This window comes from Salmo salar, chromosome 01 (assembly GCF_965601325.2).
Source record: "Salmo salar chromosome 01, fSalSal1, whole genome shotgun sequence".
NCBI classification, from domain to species: Eukaryota; Metazoa; Chordata; class Actinopteri; order Salmoniformes; family Salmonidae; genus Salmo; species Salmo salar.
In genome coordinates this window covers 144163363-144183334 of record NC_138291.1, presented here as the reverse complement: position 1 = coordinate 144183334, position 19972 = coordinate 144163363, and the positions used below count along the sequence as shown (strand labels likewise).

Here is a 19972-nt window from a genome sequence, read left to right as displayed (position 1 = left end):
CTCTGAGACTATCACAGAGCAGGTGCATTTATACGGAGACTTGATTACACACAGGTGGATTCTATTTATCATCATTAGTCATTTAGGTCAACATTGGATCATTCAGAGATCCTCACTGAACTTCTGGAGAGAGTTTGCTGCACTGAAAGTAAAGGGGCTGAATAATTTTGCACGCGCAATTTTTCAGTTTTTTTTTGTTAAAAAAGTTTGAAAAATCCAATAAATTTCGTTCCACTTCATGATTGTGTCCCACTTGTTGTTGATTTTACACAAAAAATTACAGTTTTATATCTTTATGTTTGAAGCCTGAAATGTGGCAAAAGGTCGAAAAGTTCAAGGGGGCCGAATACTTTCGCAAGGCACTGTAGGTATTATTTTACATACTGGCTATTATTCTAATGAGTTCCTTCCCCAAACAAAACCAAATTTGTTAGTCAGGAACAGTCCAAATCTGAACCAGTCATAGACGTAACGTGTTACAGCCTTATTCTAAAATGGATTTAAAAGAATTATAATAATCCCTCGTCAATCTACACACAATACCCCAGAATGACAAAGCAAAAATAAGGTTTCAATAAAAAAAAATTTAAACGGAACCATCACATTTGCATTAGTATTTAGACCCTTTACTGAGTACTTTGTTGAAGCACCTTTGGCAGCGATTACAGCCGAGTCTTCTTGGGTATGATGCTACAAGCTTGGCAAATCTGTATTTGGGGAGTTTCTCCCATCCTTTTATGCAGATCATCTCAAGCTTTGTCAGGTTGGATGGGGAGCGTCGCTGCACAGCTATTTTCAGGTCTCTCCAGAGATGTAAGATTGGGTTCAATACCGGGCTCCAGCTTGGCCACTCAAGTACGAGACTTGTCCTGAAGCCAGTCCTGCGCCACTCCGTCTCCCGAGTCGTCCGGGTTAGGGTAGGGTTTGGCCGGGGGGGGGGGGGGGGCTTTACAAGTAGGCCATCATTGTAAATAAGAAATTGTTCCCATATTTCCTTCGATCCTGACTAGTCTCCCAGTCCCTGCCGCTGAAAAGCATCTCCACAGCATAATGCTGCCACCACCATGCTTCACCGTAGGGATGGTGCCAGGTTTCCTCCAAACGTGACACTTGGTATTCAGTCCAAAGAGTTCAATCTTGGTTTTATCAGACAAGATAATCTTGTTCCTCATGGTCTAAGAGTCCTTTAGGTGCCTTTTGGCAAACTCCAAGTGGGCTGTCATATGCCTTTAACTGAGGAGTGGCTTCCACCTGGCCACTCTACCAAAGGCCTGATTGGTGGAGTGTTGCAGAGATGGTAGTCCTTCTGGAAGGTTTTCCCATCTCCAGAGGAACTCTGGAGCTCTGTCAGAGTGACCATCAGGTTCTTGATCACCACCCTGACCAAGGCCCTTCTCCCCCGATTGCTCCAAGCTTCTTCCATTTAAGAATTATGGAGGCCACTGTGTTCTTGGGAACCTTCAATGCTGCAGAATTGTTTTGGTACCCTTCCCCAGAGCTGTGCCTCGACACAATCCCGTATTGGAGCTCTACGGACAATCCCTTCAACCTCATGGCTTGGTTTTTGCTCTGACATGCACTGTCAACTGTGGGACCTTATATAGACAGGTGTCTGCCTTTCCAAATCATGTCCAATCAATTGAATTTACCACAGGTGGACTACAATCAAGTTGTAGGAACATCTCAAGGATGATCAATGGAAACAGGATGCACCTGAGCTCAATTTCCAGTCTCATAGCAAAGGGTCTAAATACTTACGTAAATAATATATGTCTCAGCCTCCAGTATTTATGCTGCAGTAGTTTATGTGTCGGGGGGCTAGGGTCAGTCTGTGACATCTGGAGTATTTCTCTTGTCTTATCCGGTGTCCTGTGTGAATTTAAATATGCTCTCTCTAATTCTCTCTTTCTTTCTCTCGGAGGACCTGAGCCCTAGGACCATGCCTCAGGACTACCTGGCATGATGACTCCTTGCTGTCCCCAGTCCGCCTGGCCGTGCTGCTGCTCCAGTTTCAACTGTTCTGCCTGCGGCTATGGAACCCTGACCTGTTCACCGGACGTGCTTGTTGCACCCTCGACAACTACTATGATTATTATTATTTGACCATGCTGGTCATTTATGAACATTTTAACATCTTGACCATGTTCTGTTATAATATCCACCCGGCACAGCCAGAAGAGGACTGGCCACCCCTCATAGCCTGGTTCCTCTCTAGGTTTCTTCCTAGGTTTTTGGCCTTTCTAGGGAGTTTTTCCTAGGGAGTTTTTCCTAGCCACCGTGCTTCTTTCACATGCATTGCTTGCTGTTTGGGGTTTTAGGCTGGGTTTCTGTACAGCACTTTGAGATATCAGCTGATGTACGAAGGGCTATATAAATAAATACATTTGATATATTTTCGCATTGTCATTATGGAGTATTGTATGTAGATTGATGAGGACTTTTTTTTAAATCCATTTTAGAATAAGGCTGTAATGTAACAAAATGTGGAAAAAGTCAAAGGGTCAGAATACTTTCCGAATGCACTGTATATGTATCATCACAGTAGACTAGAGTACAATAAAGTTCAGTATATTATACTGTACTCGTGTGCGCTACTGTACTATACTTTTCTTTACTGTACTCTATTGTGCTTCACATACTGTACTGTCCAAACATGTAAAACATAGACGTCTATGATTGGTTCAGATTTGGTCCGGTCACCAATCATGGACGCCTATGCTTATTCAAGGCCGGTCCAGACCAAAAATCAACGTCTGTAGACGCAGAAATCAAGGCCGGTCCGGAATGACGTCTGTGGACATTGAAATCAAAGCCAGGATGGACTGACCAAATTTCAATGTCCATTGACGTCCGGTGTCGGTCGGTGCTCAGATGCTGGTTACAGTAAATAGAAAGGGGGGGGGGGGCATGGGTAGGTATCAGTAAGAGCCGGGAGAGTTAATGTTAACTGGAGAGAGGGAGGAGTTGTCCAGAATGTTTTCACACTCTCGCTTTGATGACCATACAACAGAAAGAAATCAGTTATGAACTGAACATAACAGAATGCCAGTGGAAGGTAGGACAGTAGCAGGTGACCCAACTGCGAATACTAGGATTTCCCCATTGTAGCCAATTCAATTGTATTAATTCCATTACTATTTTGTCCGTAATTATGTTACTGAACTACACATTTTAAACACTTAATAATGCATAAACAAAAATTGAGATCAGTAAAAATACTAAGTAATTGGTAGGTCTACCTTTACTTACTTCTGTGAACATTCATTATCCTGTCTCTTCGTGAAGGAGAAAAATTTGAAAATATCTTAAAAGATGCATGGATTTTTTGGTAATGGAATTACAAGGCACAAGGCAATGCTTCTTAAAACTTACAGAAGGCAAAAAAAGTATCCAAAACTAAATATAAGTGCTGATATTAGTTAGCAGCAGGGTTTTCGTTAGCCGTCAATTGCTGGCTTTTGGACCAGCCAAAAAATGTAAAGCTGATAAATGAAACTATTCCCGGCTAAAATGACCAGGAGAAAAAATCCCATTGCAAAATAATTATTTTCATTGATTGATGTAAATACATTTGACCGTCATGCTTATCGGTCTATATCGGTCCACTTTACAATGTGAGGTGGAGGCAGTATGCATTTGGAAACATACTTAATTGTTTGAATGTTCTATTTCATATTATTAGGCATGTCTTACCTTGCTTTAATATAGCCTATTGGCAAAATATGACCATGGAAACGTGGAGGCAATTCATTTATAAAAACACTTCAGAGCGCATGAGTTTCAAGTTTGGGGAAGCTTTATCCTACCATTTCTACCATTCTGCGTACCAGTTATGATTTTCATATGCGCATTTTCGTGGAACAGTTGTTTCAATAATAATATTTTCATTTCTCGAAATCATTGAATTAAAATTATCAAATGTAAAAGTCAACTAATGTGATATCACCAGCCTCTGCCATATGCACACATTGATACACCGTGATCCATTAGTGGCTAGAAAAAAAAGGGGGGCATGGAACTCATTGCCTAAAGGCCTACATCTGCATTGGCCTATAACTTCCATTGCTCTTTCACACCGAGTATTGGTGATTATCAAGAGGGAGATTGCTAGAAAGATTGTTTCAAATAGCTTACTGTGAGGAACTATCATTTTAATATATTATAATTTGCAATGGATGTAAAAAAAAAACACTTTACTACATTTCCAAGCAGGACAGGTACTTCTATGCGTCCTCAGGTGCGTGTGCTCCCTCAACATTAACAGGACAGAGAAACCAGACATGCTCATTGATCACACGGAGTACTCCAAACAAAAGACAATGAAAAAAAATTGAAAAATCTCAAATTATTGTTATGAAATAAACCAAAACTTGCAGAAGTGTAGCAGGTTGTGAACTCTGCAAACAATGTTGACTCAGAATGAGAATTGTAAATGACTGTAATTACATGTATTAACAGAAATGAATGCAACCAAATGACAGGGATTAACGGTAGATTTACTACTTGTGACAAACTCGGCAAAAAAAGAAACTTATTTTTTTTCAGGACCCTATCTTTCAAAGATAATTAGTAAAAATCCAAATAACTTCACAGATCTTCATTGTAAAGGGTTTAAACACTGTTTCCCATGCTTGTTCAATGAACCAGGTCGCAATTGTAAATCACAACTTGTTCTCAACTTGCCTACCTGGTTAAATAAAGGTGAAATAAAATAAATAAAAAAACCATAAACAATTAATGAACATGCACCTGTGGAACGGTCGTTAAGACACTAACAGCTTACGGACGGTAGGCAATTAAGGTCACAGTTAGGAAAACTTAGGACACTAGAGAGGCCTTTCTACTGACTCTGAAAAACACCAAAAGAAAAATGCCAAGGGTCCCTGCTAATCTGCCTGAACGTGCCTTAGGCATGCTGCAAGCAGGCACGAGGACTGCAGATGTGGCCAGGGCAATACATTGCCATGTCCCGTACTGTGAGACGCCTAAGACAGCGCTACAGGGAGACAGGATGCACAGCTGATCATCCTCGCAGTGGCAGACCACGTGTTACAACACCTGCACAGGATCGATACATCCGAACTTCACACCTGCGGGACAGGTACAGGATGGCAACAACAACTGCCCGAGTTACACCAGGAACGCACATTCCCCCCCATCAGTGCTCAGACTGTCCGCAATAGGCTGAGAGAGGCTGGACTGAGGGTTTGTAGGCCTGTTGTAAGGCAGGTCCTCACCAGACATCACCGGCAACAACGTCGTCTATGCACACAAACCCACCGTCGCTGGACCAGACAGGACTGGCAAAGAGTGCTCTTCACTGACGAGTCGCGGTTTTGTCTCACCAGGGGTGATGGTCGGATTCGCGTTTATCGTCGAAGGAATGAGCGTTACACCGAGGCCTGTACTCTGGAGCGGGATCGATTTGGAGGTGGAGGGTTCGTCATGGTCTGGGGCGGTGTGTCAGCATCATCGGACTGAGCTTGTCGTCATTGCAGGCAATCTCAACGCTGTGCGTTACAGGGAAGACATCCTCCTCCCTCATGTGGTACCCTTCCTGCAGGCTCATCCTGACATGACCTTCCAGCATGACAATGCCACCAGCCATACTGCTCGTTCTGTGCGTGATGTCCTGCAAGACTGGAATGTCAGTGTTGGAATGTCAGTGTTCTGCCATGGCCAGCGAAGAGCCCGAATCTCAATCCCATTGAGCACATCTGGGACCCGTTGGATCCGAGGGTGAGGGCTAGGGCCATTCCCCCCAGAAATGTCTGGGATCTTGCAGGTGCCTTGGTGGAAGAGTGGGGTTACATCTCACAGAAAAGAACTGGCAGATCTGGTGCAGTCCATTAGTAGGAGATGCACTGCAGTACTTAATGCAGCTGGTGGCCACACCAGATACTGACTTACTTTTGATTTTGACCCCCCCCCCTTTGTACAGGGACACATTATTTAATTTCTGTTAGTCACATGTCTGTGGAACTTGTTCAGTTTGTCTCAGTTGTTGAATCTTATGTTCATACAAATATTTACACATGTTAAGTTTGCTGAAAATAAACGCTGTTGACAGTGAGAGGACGTTTATTTTTTTGCTGAGTTTATATTATGGGGAATTTATTTAAAAAAATAAGGGCAAACAATTCACACAATGAAACAATGAATGCGAAAGAACAGCTGAGCCATTCTGGAGAGAGAGAGAGAGAGAGAGAGAGAGAGAGAAAGAGAGAGAGAAAGAGAGAGAGAAAGAGAGAGAGAAAGAGAGAGAGAAAGAGAGAGAGAAAGAGAGAGAGAAAGAGAAAGAGAAGGGAGAAAGAGAAGAGAGAGAGAGACACACTCACCTATATCGTTGCCACACACCCTTCTCTTCTTGTCAACATTTGAAATTATACTCACGACACATTATCATCACAGATATTTGATGCTTTTAACGTACAGCCGCAACTCAATAATCAGCTAGGCCTATTGTCACACATGCTGCCCAAATTGCGGCCTTCCCAAATACGCATACGAGCTTGTGATTTGAAACAATCCACAGCTATTTAAAGAAGCAAATGATCATCAATTCCTCTGTGGCTAATCCATGCTTTCTGGTGAAGTATTTTATTTATTTCTGTATAAAGAGGAGTAATTATATAATTTTGGCAAATGTATTTTTCCATTTACTCCACTATTGGACCCACCGCTATGCCATTTCTCTCCTGTTCTATTGGTTTTCATGTAAACTTGATTTAGTTGTCCAGAAGCCAATCCTAGTCATATTAATAACCTATCCTAGTTGTTGCATCTTTAGATCCCCCCCTCTTTTCTTAGTTTTCCCGCGAATTGCATTTTGGCAAATGTTTGAAAATTACATTTTATTGGCTGCTTCATTACATGAGTTGCATGTTCTGTTCAGATGCATTACCAGAATCTACATGTGATTTCTGTCATTCTGAGCACCACGTGTAGACGCCCTAATTTGTTATGAACCCAATGCATATGGGTCCGGAAAATGTCTCAAATAGCCAGTCAATTTAAATATTCCCTGTCACGTTGTCAGGTGCCACATTTTCCTAACAGACACCCTGGTTGGCAAGGGTCGTCGCTTCAACCTTATTGCGTTTTGATGTATTTCTAATAGACGGATTGGTTGTTTAGAAACAAAACCGACACGTGCGCATCTAATGGGGCAAAACAGACAGGGTTGGCGTAGATTGTTGCCAACATGTAAATTATATTTAGTCTCCAAATACATTTGCAAAACGAGCACTTGTTGTCTATCAAATACATCGTCGCTGTTGTTAACTAGCTAGCGAATTTGTCATATTGGCATCGACATAAAATCAGTCAAAACAAGACATGGTATCAAGAATATGATAAAAAAAACTTGCTGAAACGAGCCACCTACGATTCCCCACATGGCAGCTTCTTGTGATCTGACCGTTCAGAATCATAGCAAAGCACAGCTTCCGCCCCATCGATGGGCGCACATCATTTTTCGTGACGTTTTCAGCCAACCCTTCTATCTTTTAATACTTTTTCTGGTAGATGATGTTTTCTAAGACCCCTTTTCCTATCTGTTTGACTAGAAAGTAAAGCCATTAATTATGCCATATTTTTAAGATGGAAAATGGTTGAAAAATGTATCTACAGCGAGGGAAAAAAGTATTTGATCCTCTGCTGATTTTGTACGTTTGCCCACTGACAAAGAAATGATCAATCTATAATTTTAATGGTAGGTTTATTTGAACAGTGAGAGACAGAATAACAACAAAAAATCCAGAAAAACGTATGTCAAAAAATGATTAGCATTTTAATGGAGGGAAATAGGTATTTGACCCCTCTGCAAAACATGACTTAGTACTTGGTGGCAAAACCCTTGTTGGCAATCACAGAGGTGAGACGTTTCTTGTAGTTGGCCACCAGGTTTGCACACATCTCAGGAGGGATTTTGTCCCACTCCTCTTTGCAGATCTTCTCCAAGTCATTAAGGTTTCGAGGCTGACGTTTGGCAACTCGAACCTTCAGCTCCCCACACAGATTTTCTATGGGATTAAGATCTGGAGACTGGCTAGGCCACTCCAGGACCTTAATGTGATTCTTCTTGAGCCACTCCTTTGTTGCCTTGGCCGTGTGTTTTGGGTCATTGTCATACTGGAATACCCATCCACGACACATTTTCAATGCCCTGGCTGAGGGAAGGAGGTTCTCACCCAAGATTTGATGGTACATGGCCCCGTCCATCGTCCCTTTGATGTGGTGAAGTTGTCCTGTCCCCTTAACAGAAAAACACCCCCAAAGCATAATGTTTCCACCTCCATGTTTGACGGTGGGGATGGTGTTCTTGGGGTCATAGGCAGCATTCCTTCTCCTCCAAACACGGCGAGTTGAGTTGATGTTAAAGAGCTCCATTTTGGTCTCATCTGACCACAACACTTTCACCAGTTGTCCTCTGAATCATTCAGATGTTCATTGGCAAACTTCAGACGGGCATGTATATGTGCTTTCTTGAGCAGGGGGACCTTGCGGGCGCTGCAGGATTTCAGTCCTTCACGGCGTAGTGTGTTACCAATTGTTTTCTTGGTGACTGTGGTCTCAGCTGCCTTGAGATCATTGACAAGATCCTCCCGTGTAGTTCTGGGCTGATTCCTCACCGTTCTCATGATCATTGCAACTCCACGAGGTGAGATCTTGCATGGAGCCCCAGGCCGAGGGAGATCGACAGTTCTTTTGCGTTTCTTCCATTTGCGAATAATCGCACCAACTGTTGTCACCTTCTCACCAAGCTGCTTGGCGATGGTCTTGTAGCCCATTCCAGCCTTGTGTAGGTCTACAATCTTGTCCCTGACATCCTTGGAGAGCTCTTTGGTCTTGGCCATGGTGGAGAGTTTGGAATCTGATTGATTGCTTCTGTGGACAGGTGTCTTTTATACAGGTAACAAGCTGAGATTAGGAGCACTCCCTTTAAGAGTGTGCTCCTAATCTCAGCTCGTTACCTGTATAAAAGACACCTGGAAGCTAGAAATCTTTCTGATTGAGAGGGGGTCAAATACTTATGTCTCTCATTAAAATGCAAATCAATTTATAACATTTTTGACATGCGTTTTTATGGATTTGTTGTTATTCTGTCTCTCACTGCTCAAATAAACTTACCATTAAAATTATAGACTGATCATTTCTTTGTCAGTGGACAAACGTACAAAATCAGCAGGGGATCAAATACTTTTTTCCCCTCACTGTATGTATCATTTCCTCAAAATATAGACAGCCTTCATTTGACACCCAATTTGACATCTTATGAACTCCATGTTGGTGCTCATGGGTCCTTTTACATGGAAATTACACAGATAAAAAGGCGGTGATCTGCCTGACCTTCCAGACGCTTCTCTCCTCTGAACGGCCTCCAGGGCCTTGACTGGAGCAGAGTAACATTGCCCTGTGACCCTTCCTTTCAATAAACACTAAAACACATAGACAAAAAAAGACACACACACACACTCGCTAACTCCCCTCTCTCAACCCCTCCACCTCATTCCTCCCCCAATCCTCTCAGCTTGTCTTTGCAGTTCTTAGAATCCTCAGTTAATAATTAGATTATCATGAAAAAAGGTTTAGGCTTAGCGCCCTTTTCACTCTCTAGTTGGATTCATTAGAGTGCTATGCCAACGTCCTTCCTTCCCTAACCACTGACATCCCTGACAGGTCCAAATGCAAAACACAGACACAGGAGGAACAAACTTCATACAGTAACGTTGACCTAATTTAACTTTTTTTTTTTACGTCTCTACACTGAGTGGCCTCCTTACAGCGTTATCACTCTGAATAACAGAGCTACAACCTTGCAAAGAGCGGTCAGCCACCTACAGGCTCTTTACAACCTGAAAGGTATGCAAACCGCATCAACGGTGTTACAGTACACTGGTAAAAACATTGGATAAGACTCACCATTAGTGATACGGTCACAAAGACCTGCAAAACCACAGGTTCTGTTTGGGGATGACAGTAAAAATGGGTATTAAATGACTGCTTTAAAAGCACTGAAAATGCAGAAGGTTTTGTGAATAATTCATGCCAAAAGTGAGCCCTAAAGTATTAACAACAATTTCCATCAAAGACCTGCAATGCCAGACTGATATCTTGCAGTCACACTTAAAGACTATCTACTGACTCTCAAAGGCCTCCTCTAAATGGACGCAGGATCCTGTCAAAGCGATGGAGCCAGGGAGACAGGGCAAGCAGTCTAGTCTGAGTCTAAAACAGACTGACAGACAGCACTGCTACTGCAGCTGCTGGTTTCATCTCTGCACCCCCTCATGCATTTTTAATGGAATCTATTACTCCCGGATTAGCCGATAAGAGCCATCCTGTTTAAATTCTCTAATAGTTTCCATAATTGGTATCAGAACATGGTTGGAGAGAGACAGATTTTTCCTCTTATGCCCTATTTTTTTTTTTTTTTACAAAAAAGACAACAAGGTTGAACTGCAGGACATCCAAACAACCCAGAACAGCTCTGCTCCACACAATGAGCGTGCACAAGGCCTGGGGCCGACAACAATGAGCCTCATTTCCATTGAGATTAGCTTCTATAAAAAGGTATTACAACAGTGTTAAGCAGGGTTTGGAGGATTGTTATTTCTATACAATGCATGCACTTGCTCGAAAATGTATGGAAAATAAATACAATGGGTCGATATGAATATCCCTGGAGAGACTTCTGGCAGATGCATTTTGAGAGAGCCATAAAACCTTTGAGAGCGGGAGGGAATGACAAGCCTAGACTCAGTAGAATGTTCAGATTCATTTAAATGTTTCATTAGACCTAGGCCAAGTACATGCAAAACCCCCCAAAAATACTAAATCGCCAACCAAAAATAAAATTCTCTACTAGAATGAAAGAAAAATATATATATATTTTACCACAGACACATTGTCAACTTGGGGGGGGGAGAGTAGGTAACCTGAACATACAGCCCATGTAGGCTAATCATAAATCCCATGAACTCATTCAGTTCTGTCAGGGCATCATTAATGGTTCTCACAGTAGGGAGCCTTGGTACAGAGCCTTGGGCTCCCTCAACCCTGTCCTTGCACAGGTGCCAAGGTAAAATCACTGCTCATGCTTTGGGCATGGAGCCTGGCAATAGCCGAGGGAGCATAAAAAGTAAACAGGGCCTTATCTTATCCTCATCCCACACACCGACTGGATAACCCTGGGGAACATTGGCCAACCTTGACTTCTAGTGTGTGTGTGTGAGATATATATATATATATATATCTCACACATATATACACACACCTTTAGTGAGGCAGAGTGCACAGACAGATCTCTCCTGTCTGTTGTCCATACAGATGTTCGGCAATAAAAATGCCCCATTCCTGGGCTTCCCGTCCCACACCACTGCCACTTTGTATTGGCTGCATCAGAGATCATTATTTAGTCTGCCTCTATTAATAGCCAACAATAATAGTTACGTCGATACGCCCGCTGTGTGCTCTGCATGTAAATGTCATCATAATATAAAAATAAAACGTATTTATTAATTGTGGACTACCACATTGGATGGCCTTGAATTGAATTGTGAATGAATGCTTTCACGACAAAATAGTTCCTCTGTATGACATGTTAGACTTTGTGCTTCCCATAAAGCCTGCTCTTTTACCATGAACAGTTTCTGACAGGTTTTAAATGGGTGTGGGTGGGCTGACAAATGGGCAGAGAGAGAGGACTGCTCACTGAGGGCACTGACAAGATGTCTGGATCTAATCAAAACACACCTTAAGCTATCAGACCACAGCCCAACAACTACAGCCATAACAGAAGTTTGTTTACAATGAATCAACTTGAGAAATGGTCCATGCCTTACAAAAACATTCATATTATGCTGCAGGTATTCAAGCTTTCTGACAGAAGAAGCTTTGACAAACAAAGAAAATCCCAAGTTATTGCAATGAGCACTGTTCAAAAGCTAGCTAGGGTTAAAACATACACACAACGTCAGAGCAATAACTATCCGTTTTGATCTACAGATGCTTTGCGTCTATGATCCGCCCACTGACTGCCAGTCTCACCTGCTGGGAGTGGAAACCCAAAAAGATGAACCCAGGCAATAATCAAAAGGCCTGTCTTTGTCTTTAATCAGTTAGAGCACACATGGGAGACATGGAAGCTTTTCTAGTCAAAACACAGTGACAGATGTTCTTCTGTCTCTCTATACAGATTAGCATGGTTGGTGAAGAGTCTACAGAACCAGACTAGACTGGACTGGCCTATACCAGACAGGGCAGACTAAAGTCAAGTTAGACCTCTCATGAATATTCTCATAGACCATCTCAAGCAATCATTGTTACTGGGCTCTACAAGTACGTTGATTGAGTTTATGCTCTCAATCTGGCCAAGAACAAATCCTTTAACTAGTCTTTGTATGTCCTTAGGGTTTAATAATCATTTTTCCATCATAATCCTAACTGTTTGTTTTGCTTACCCACCCTCTAGAGACAAAGTGGCAGCTATGCCTGCCTGATGAGATTTTGTCTACAAAGGAAAAACGTTCCTACAGTATAGTTTTGGCTACAGTGCCTTTCATTGCCAAACTCCTCCATACCCACCCACCCACCACTCACCAAGCCCTCCCCTCTCCTGTCAGAGCAGGCAAGGCCATTCATTATGCTGTTAAGGGTCACTGATTCCTTCAAGTCATTAAACATTTTAATAAAAACAGAGAAGTCATGAGAAAAGATTGGCAAAATGCTCCCTGCAGGGTACTCACACTGGAGAGAACTCCTTTTCCACACTTAATGATAAGCTCTGGTCCTCACAGGGCGGCATGGAAAAACCAAACTGTTCTTGGAGAAAGAGGACTTTGGTCCCTGGACTAATCCAAAATGACCTCTGCCTGCTGCCTTCCCAGTAAGGGCAGATAACATTGCTTCGCATGCAATCAGCCAGTATGTGTATTCTTTGAGGTTTCTGAGCACCATAATGTACACAAAACAACAGACTGTTTCAAATGGTAAACACAGCAACGACAGCCTCCCCAGAGCTCCCCCTCCCCATTGACCCCAGAGACCCAATCCTCTAACTCCCACCCTTAACCCCCTGTCTCTTAGCCTCCTCATCCCATCAAAATAAAAAAAAGACCAATTAGGCAGATTTCAAAAGATGGCAGCTAGCTCATAATTACACATGACATTGTTAGGAGATAAAAGGTGATTACTATGGATGCATGGGAGAAACAGCTTAGCAACCAAGCCATTGACAATATCCCTTTAAGCAGAGCAGGGTGATTGGCCGTCCATGCACTCTCTGAGGTCACTTTACCTCCACTGACTCTCTCCATCTCACAAACACAAAAAGAGCAAACAGTCACTGGGCAGGAAACACAAATTCCCAATATTAGGTTGACATCAACAAACCATCTTGGTAATAACAGCCATTTTGTTTTGCCCCATGACTAGGCCGAAAAGCCTAGCTGTGTGTTGGATATGAAGCGCAAAGGACTGCATAAAGGGAAAGACTGGTTGAACATATCAATTCTATCTTACTGTTCACCAGCACATGAGAGTGGGTGGGCCTGCTGCACAGAGTAGGCAATATAGCCTCTTGCAGAGTAACTACGGGATACATAATACAATGTGATATTCATGTAGCCCTACCTGTGGTGGTGCAGAATTATTTTCAATGTCTTTTTTTATCATCACTCTTTGTTTTTAGCCGGTGGAGAAATTTGGGATGTGCATGTCACCTACACACTCCAAAATAATTTCCAAATCTCTTGGTGAAATGATAGTAGCTAAGATATTCATAGAACTCCAGGCTAAAAATGCACACACCTCATTGGTTTGAAACCTAGCAGAGCATAACATGCAACAAAGAGGCATAACATACAATCAATCCAGTATCCCTGCACATTGTAAATATGGTACTGAAACTGACCCTGTATATAGTACGCTTACTTACTTCATCGTGTTCTTCTTATTTCTTGTGTGTTTTTGTTCTACCTTATGTTATTTTTAGTATTGTTATTGATTACTGCATTGTTGGGGTAAGAGTTTGCAAGAAAAGCATTTCACTGTACTTGTGCATGTGACATTAAAACTTGAGTGGCTAGACGAGTGGACTGGGGGGGGCCAACGCAGAACCTTCAAAAGAGCTACTCCGATGGTGACCTGTATGGAGAGCAGAGGGAAACAAGCCAGCAGATGACAAATCCCCATCATGGAACCGGAGAAAAAATGCTGATGGGTGTGAGGTGATCTGTAGAAAACCCCAGGGAGATGTGCACATGACTGTTTGTAATTCTACCCGCTAGCCTCTGATACACTGACTACAGGCTGGCCAAGCCATAAAAAGCTAAGCCTTTTAACGGTTTCTCAGATCAAGAAAAAGCACAAGCCAAGCCAATATCTAGAATGTTAATTAGAGCAGTGTATGCCGATATATCAGTTTTGCTACTAGGCTACTCAGTAAAATGTCTGACATCCCCACTAGGCCTGGGTTATATCAATCCAGTATAATAAACACAAGGACACTTTCCATCCTCCAACCCAAATGTTCCCCAAAATGAAGGATGTTGTCTGTCAAAACCAATACAGACATTACAGGCAAAGCCAAAGCAATTTCAGAGTAATTACATTGACTTTATGCTCAGTCATATATTAAACATACAGCACTACACACAGAGTGGCAGCTGAAAGTAAGATTTTTTTGCCACTGCTATTCAAACTGCAGACTTGACAGAATTATTAAAGTAGAGCCCAGTCAAACGGATTGAATGTCAACTCAAGATGTGTGAATAAAGCAATTTCCTTAGTGGGGATGTGGGGGAGGGTAAGTCAGAGCATTTTTCATTTAGTTTAATTACATTCGCTCTACTCAAAAGGCCATAATGTTTATTTCATGATTTAAATATATTCAGAGGCAATCCCATAATGATGCTAAATTATGTGAGTGGGCAGGAGTGAGAGCAGGCCCTCCCTAATTTTGTTTCAGATGCTTTATGGTATAACATTTATACAGACAGAGGCCTTTCAGGTACTGAGGCAAGAGACATGGAGACGGATGGAATGAGTTCTTAGGACTATTCATCATCAGTGCTTGACTTGGGCAGGAGCTCACTGGAGCGGAGTACCGGCACCTCAAATGTTCTACTGCTACAGCTTATAGAATATTATCTCAAAAGTATTGTGGAGCTCCTGCACCTAAATATAAACTAAATCAGTATCAGCACTTATTTCAGTCCAAGTCAAGTACTGTCCATCATACATATGGCCTGATGGGCTTTAAAAGACTACACTAAGAACATAAACTGAAAACATTGCATTTCAGACTTAGTCTGGTTAAAATGTGCTTTTAAAAGATGTCTTCAATAAAAAAATGTAAGTTTAGTCACTGGCAGAAATTCAGATAGTAGAGTAAGTTGTTAATTTGCCATGATGTCTCTCTTTTAATGCTAAACCTCAGATGGGAAGGAGATGTGACCACTCTCTACCCAATAAATGATCTGACACCGCCAGGAAAGCATGCAGGATAGAATTTCACACCTCGGCCTATTATCGATGGCCCTTTACTGCGGCCAACCTTCAGCTCTGCCTCTAGGTGCAATGAGGTGTGAGGATTCCTCCTCCGGCTTTGCCAATAGACGTGGAAGATAGCCTTTGGATGCAGCTTTGAAGGGCCAATAATATACTTCAAAGCATTTCCTGTAACCACTGGGTTTCTGACACATAAGTCCTCCTTTATTGCAGGCTGTACATCCACCAAAAAAACATTCTGCTCGCCTCAGAGACAGAGTGGAACTTCATGCCAGACTAGACCCGTTTGGAGCTTTCAATCAGGGACTGGTTCCATAGCGGAGGGAAGTAGTTTGGGGGTGCTGTGCTGAAGACCTCTATATTGGTCCGCTAATACAGGACTAGTAAAAGGCCCAGTAGACCACTTTTTTGGAAAAGTCTGATAATTATCTGTACAAAAAAGTTACTGATAATACTTGTGGAATATAAAAACAATAACTTGATATATGTTTTCCAGTTTCTTGAAATACTTTGCAACTTATTTCTGTGAAAACTGAAATGCCTTATTCATTCCTTTTCCATTTTAGTAGATGCTCTTATCCAGAGCAATTTACACTAGTGAGTGCATACATTTTCATACTGGTCCCCGCAGGAATCAAACCCACAACCCTATCATTGCAAGCGCCATGCTCTACCAACTGAGCCACATGAGTACTCAATTACTGTATTGCACATTGTTTTTCTTCATGGTGATGGAAAGTCTACAGGTACAAACCTAGATGACCAGCCTATGTACAATACAGTAATGTACATTTACATTGTGATTTGTAAAGACGGTAAATTAATACTGCACAAAACATTGTTAGGGTTTTGTTCTTTCTGGATTCCATTAGAATGACAATGGCAGAAAAAAGGACAGGGCAAAAACTAGTCTGCTTATACTAGTAAAAAAAATCTTTATCAAAAAATATTTTTTTAAATAATTTTTTAGGGGGTGGAGCAGTACCCTCCGCACCCCTAATTTCCGCAGCTATGACTAGTTCCAAATGCGCACAAAGGTGGAACTGAAAAATGCTAGTCTAATACTCAACATAAATTTAAAGAATAAACTTAGCAGTTAGGTATCTGGATATGCCTTAAAACGGAGCGGACAATCAAAAACATGAAAGTAGCCTTCCACCCTGTGTCCCAGTCCAATATATTTAATATTCTAGTATCACTCAAATCTGTCCCACAGTCTCTCGAACTAGGTCCAATAGATGCCGCATTCAGGGGCAGACTGTTTCCATAAAACAGTTAATCCAAAGGAAAGTAATTCTAGACTACAGGACAAATAATGAACAAGTCTAGACTGGGTCTGGGACCATACGCATATTAGTGGGCTACTGGTCTCATTGCGCACAAGACATTGATGGATTAACTGAATTAATTCACCTTTATTTGATCCAAGTGGAACAATCTAGGCTATATAAATGCACCACGTTTCATAAAAGGAGATTGATTTCCCTCCCATTCACATCATTCTTAAGGTCTACAAATCTTAACCATAGCCTAGTAAAATGAATGCACCTGCTGATAACCGCAAACAATGCATTAAACTGAATGGATAGCCTGGCGAGATTATGTCAAATGAAGTACTGCAATGAAGACTAGAATAGTACATAAAAACTATTTCTTACATACAGTGTTCAGTGTTAACATAAGGCTTGTTTATCTTTGGCTCGCCACTGCTGGATGCTTGTTCCCCTGTTCGGAAGGCGTATTTCCTTTTCCAAAGAGACGTTGCTGAAGTCCGATGAGACTGGGAATTATCGGTCTGAAAATATCCATGAGAACCACTTTTAAAAAGTATGTTCGAAATGCCAAATGGGTTGATATTGAAAATAAATTAGTTTGTAGCTATATTCAGTTCAATTTGTCTCCCATGTCCTCTTCTCTCCCCAAAGCCGACCGAAATGAAAGATGTCGAAGTGCAAGGAATGAATTCTCCCGACTGCACAAACCGGGCATCCGACCAATCAATTAAGAGTAAATTTGAATATTCCCACGGCTCAACCAATCGTTTGAAACAGAAGGCGGTAACCACGGTGACGCCGCAAGCGTCTAGGTGAGCACGTTGTTATTTCGCGGAAAAACTTAAAGGGGTATTGCATGGCTTCTGTCAGGGTCTCGCTCTACAACAAAGGAGATTAAAATATGTTTAATTTACTCATTGTTGTTCGATTAGCACATGATCGAACACAAATGTAACATACACAAATAGATACATGGTTTCTGAAATAAGACGTTTTGAGTGTCATCAATTAGGCTAACACAAAAATTAAGCCTCTTCTAAAAAGCTTTCCAGCTGGCCTTAATATGGCGTCAGCATGCTTCAGTTCAGCTGGCGCCTAAATTTAGCTAGCCAAACCGAACGAGTGTGCTTGCATACTTCGTTAAAAGACCTTAGCTAAAACATTTTAAAAAGCTACATTAGTACTGTTTGTCCATTTTGAGACCCTGTAGCCAGTATACACTTCCTCAAAATAGTCCAAATTAATCTAACTCAAGAAATCTGTCATTAATTTTGAAATTTTTGAAGTAATTTGAGAAACCAAGGCTGTTGAGTCTGCCGATAAGAATGCTGTGATTGACAGAGTCGAAAGCCTTGGCCAGGTCGATAAATACGGCTGCACAGTATTGTCTTTTATCGATGGCGGTTATGATGTCGTTTAGGACCTTGAGCGTGGCTGAGGTGCACCCATGACCAGCTCAGAAACCAGATTGCATAGCAGAGAAGGTACGGTGGGATTTGAAATGGTCAGTGATCTGTTTGTTAACTTGGCTTTCAAAGACCTTAGAAAGGCAGGGTAGGATAGATATAGGTCTGTAACATTTTGGGTCCAGGGTGTCTCCCCTTTTGAAGAGGGGGATGACCGCGGCAGCTTCCAATCTTTGGGGATCTCAGACAATACGAAAGAGAGGTTGAACAGGCTAGTAATAGGGGTTGCAAAAATTGCAGTGGATAATTTTAGAAAGAGAGGGTCCAGATTGTCTAGCCGGCTGATTTGTAGGGGTCCAGATTTTGCAGCTCTTTCAGAACATCAGCTATCTGGATTTGGATGAAGGAGAAATGGGGAGGCTTGGGCAAGTTGATGTGGGGGGTGCAGAGCTGTTGACCGGGGTAGAGGTAGCCAGGTGGAAGGCATGGCCAGCCGTAGAAAAATTGTTATTAAGATTCTCAATTATCGTAGATTTATCGGTGGTGACACTGTTTCCTAGCCTCAGTGCAGTGGGCAACTGGGAGGAGGTGCTCTTATTGTCCATGGACTTCTCAGTGTCCCAGAACATTTTGGAGTTTGTGCTACAGGATGCAAATTTCTGTTTGAAAAAGCTAGCCTTTGCTTTCCTAACTGCCTGTGTATATTGGTTCATAACTTCCCTGAAAAGTTGCATATCGCAGGAGCTATTCGATGCTAATGCAGAACACCACAGGATGTTTTTGTGCTGGTCAAGGGTAGTCAGGTCTGGAGTGAAAAAGGCTTATATCTGTTCCTGGTTCTACATTTTTTGAATGGGGCATGCTTATTTAAGATGGTGAGGAAGGCACTTTTAAAGAATAACCAGGCATCCTCTACTGACGGAATGAGGTCAATATCCTTCCAGGATACCCGGGCCAGGTCGATTAGAAGGCCTGCTTGCTGAAGTGTTTTAGGGAGCATTTGACAGTGATGAGGGGTGGTCATTTGACCACAGACCCATTACGGACGCAGGCAATGAGGCAGTGATCGCTGAGATCCTGGTTGAAGACAGCAGAGGTGTATTTAGAGGGCAGGTTGGTCAGGATGCCCGTGTTTATGGATTTGGGGTTGGTTCCATGATAAGTTTAGTGAAATTGAGGGCATCTAGCTTAGATTGTAGGATGGCCGGGGTGTTAAGCATATCCCAGTTTAGGTCACCTAGCTGAACAAACTCTGAAGATAAATGGGGGGCAATTCATTCACATATGGTGTCCAGGGCACAGCTGGGGGCTGAGGGGGTCTGTAACAAGCAGCAACAGTGAGAGACATATTTCTGGAAAGGTGGATTTTAAAAGTAGAAGCTCGAATTGTTTGGGCACAGACCTGGATAGTATGACATAACTCCGCAGACTGTCTCGCAGTAGATTGCAACTCCACCTCCTTTGGCAGTTCTATCTTGGCGGAAAATGTTGTAGTTGGGGATGGACATTTCAGGAGTTTGGTGGCCTTCCTAAGCCAGGATTCAGACACGGCTAGGACATCAGGGTTGGCGGAGTGTGCTAAAGCAGTGAGAAAAACATATCTTAGGGAGGAGGCTTCTGATGTTAACATGCATGAAACCAAGGCTTTTACGGTTACAGAAGTCAACAAATGATAGTGCCTGGGGAATAGGAGTGGAACTGGGGCTATAGGGCCTGTGTTAACCTCTACATCACCATAGAGGAGTAGTAGGATAAGGGTACGGCTAAAGGCTATAAGAA

The 19972-nt window shown here is 42.3% G+C and overlaps 1 protein-coding gene across 2 annotated transcripts in view; it reads right to left on the bottom strand.

The window, feature by feature from the left end:
* Positions 1-17479, bottom strand: part of LOC106564165 (protein FAM222A) — a 40989-nt gene extending 23510 nt beyond the window's left edge. The window contains exon 1 of one of the 2 annotated variants that reach the window (XM_014130195.3): positions 17176-17479. The gene's annotated coding sequence lies outside the window, so the exon portion shown is untranslated. Of the gene's footprint in view, positions 1-17171 lie in introns of both variants that reach the window. The other variant, XM_014130205.3, reaches the window with a different exon arrangement.
* Positions 17480-19972: the final 2493 nt, after the last annotated feature.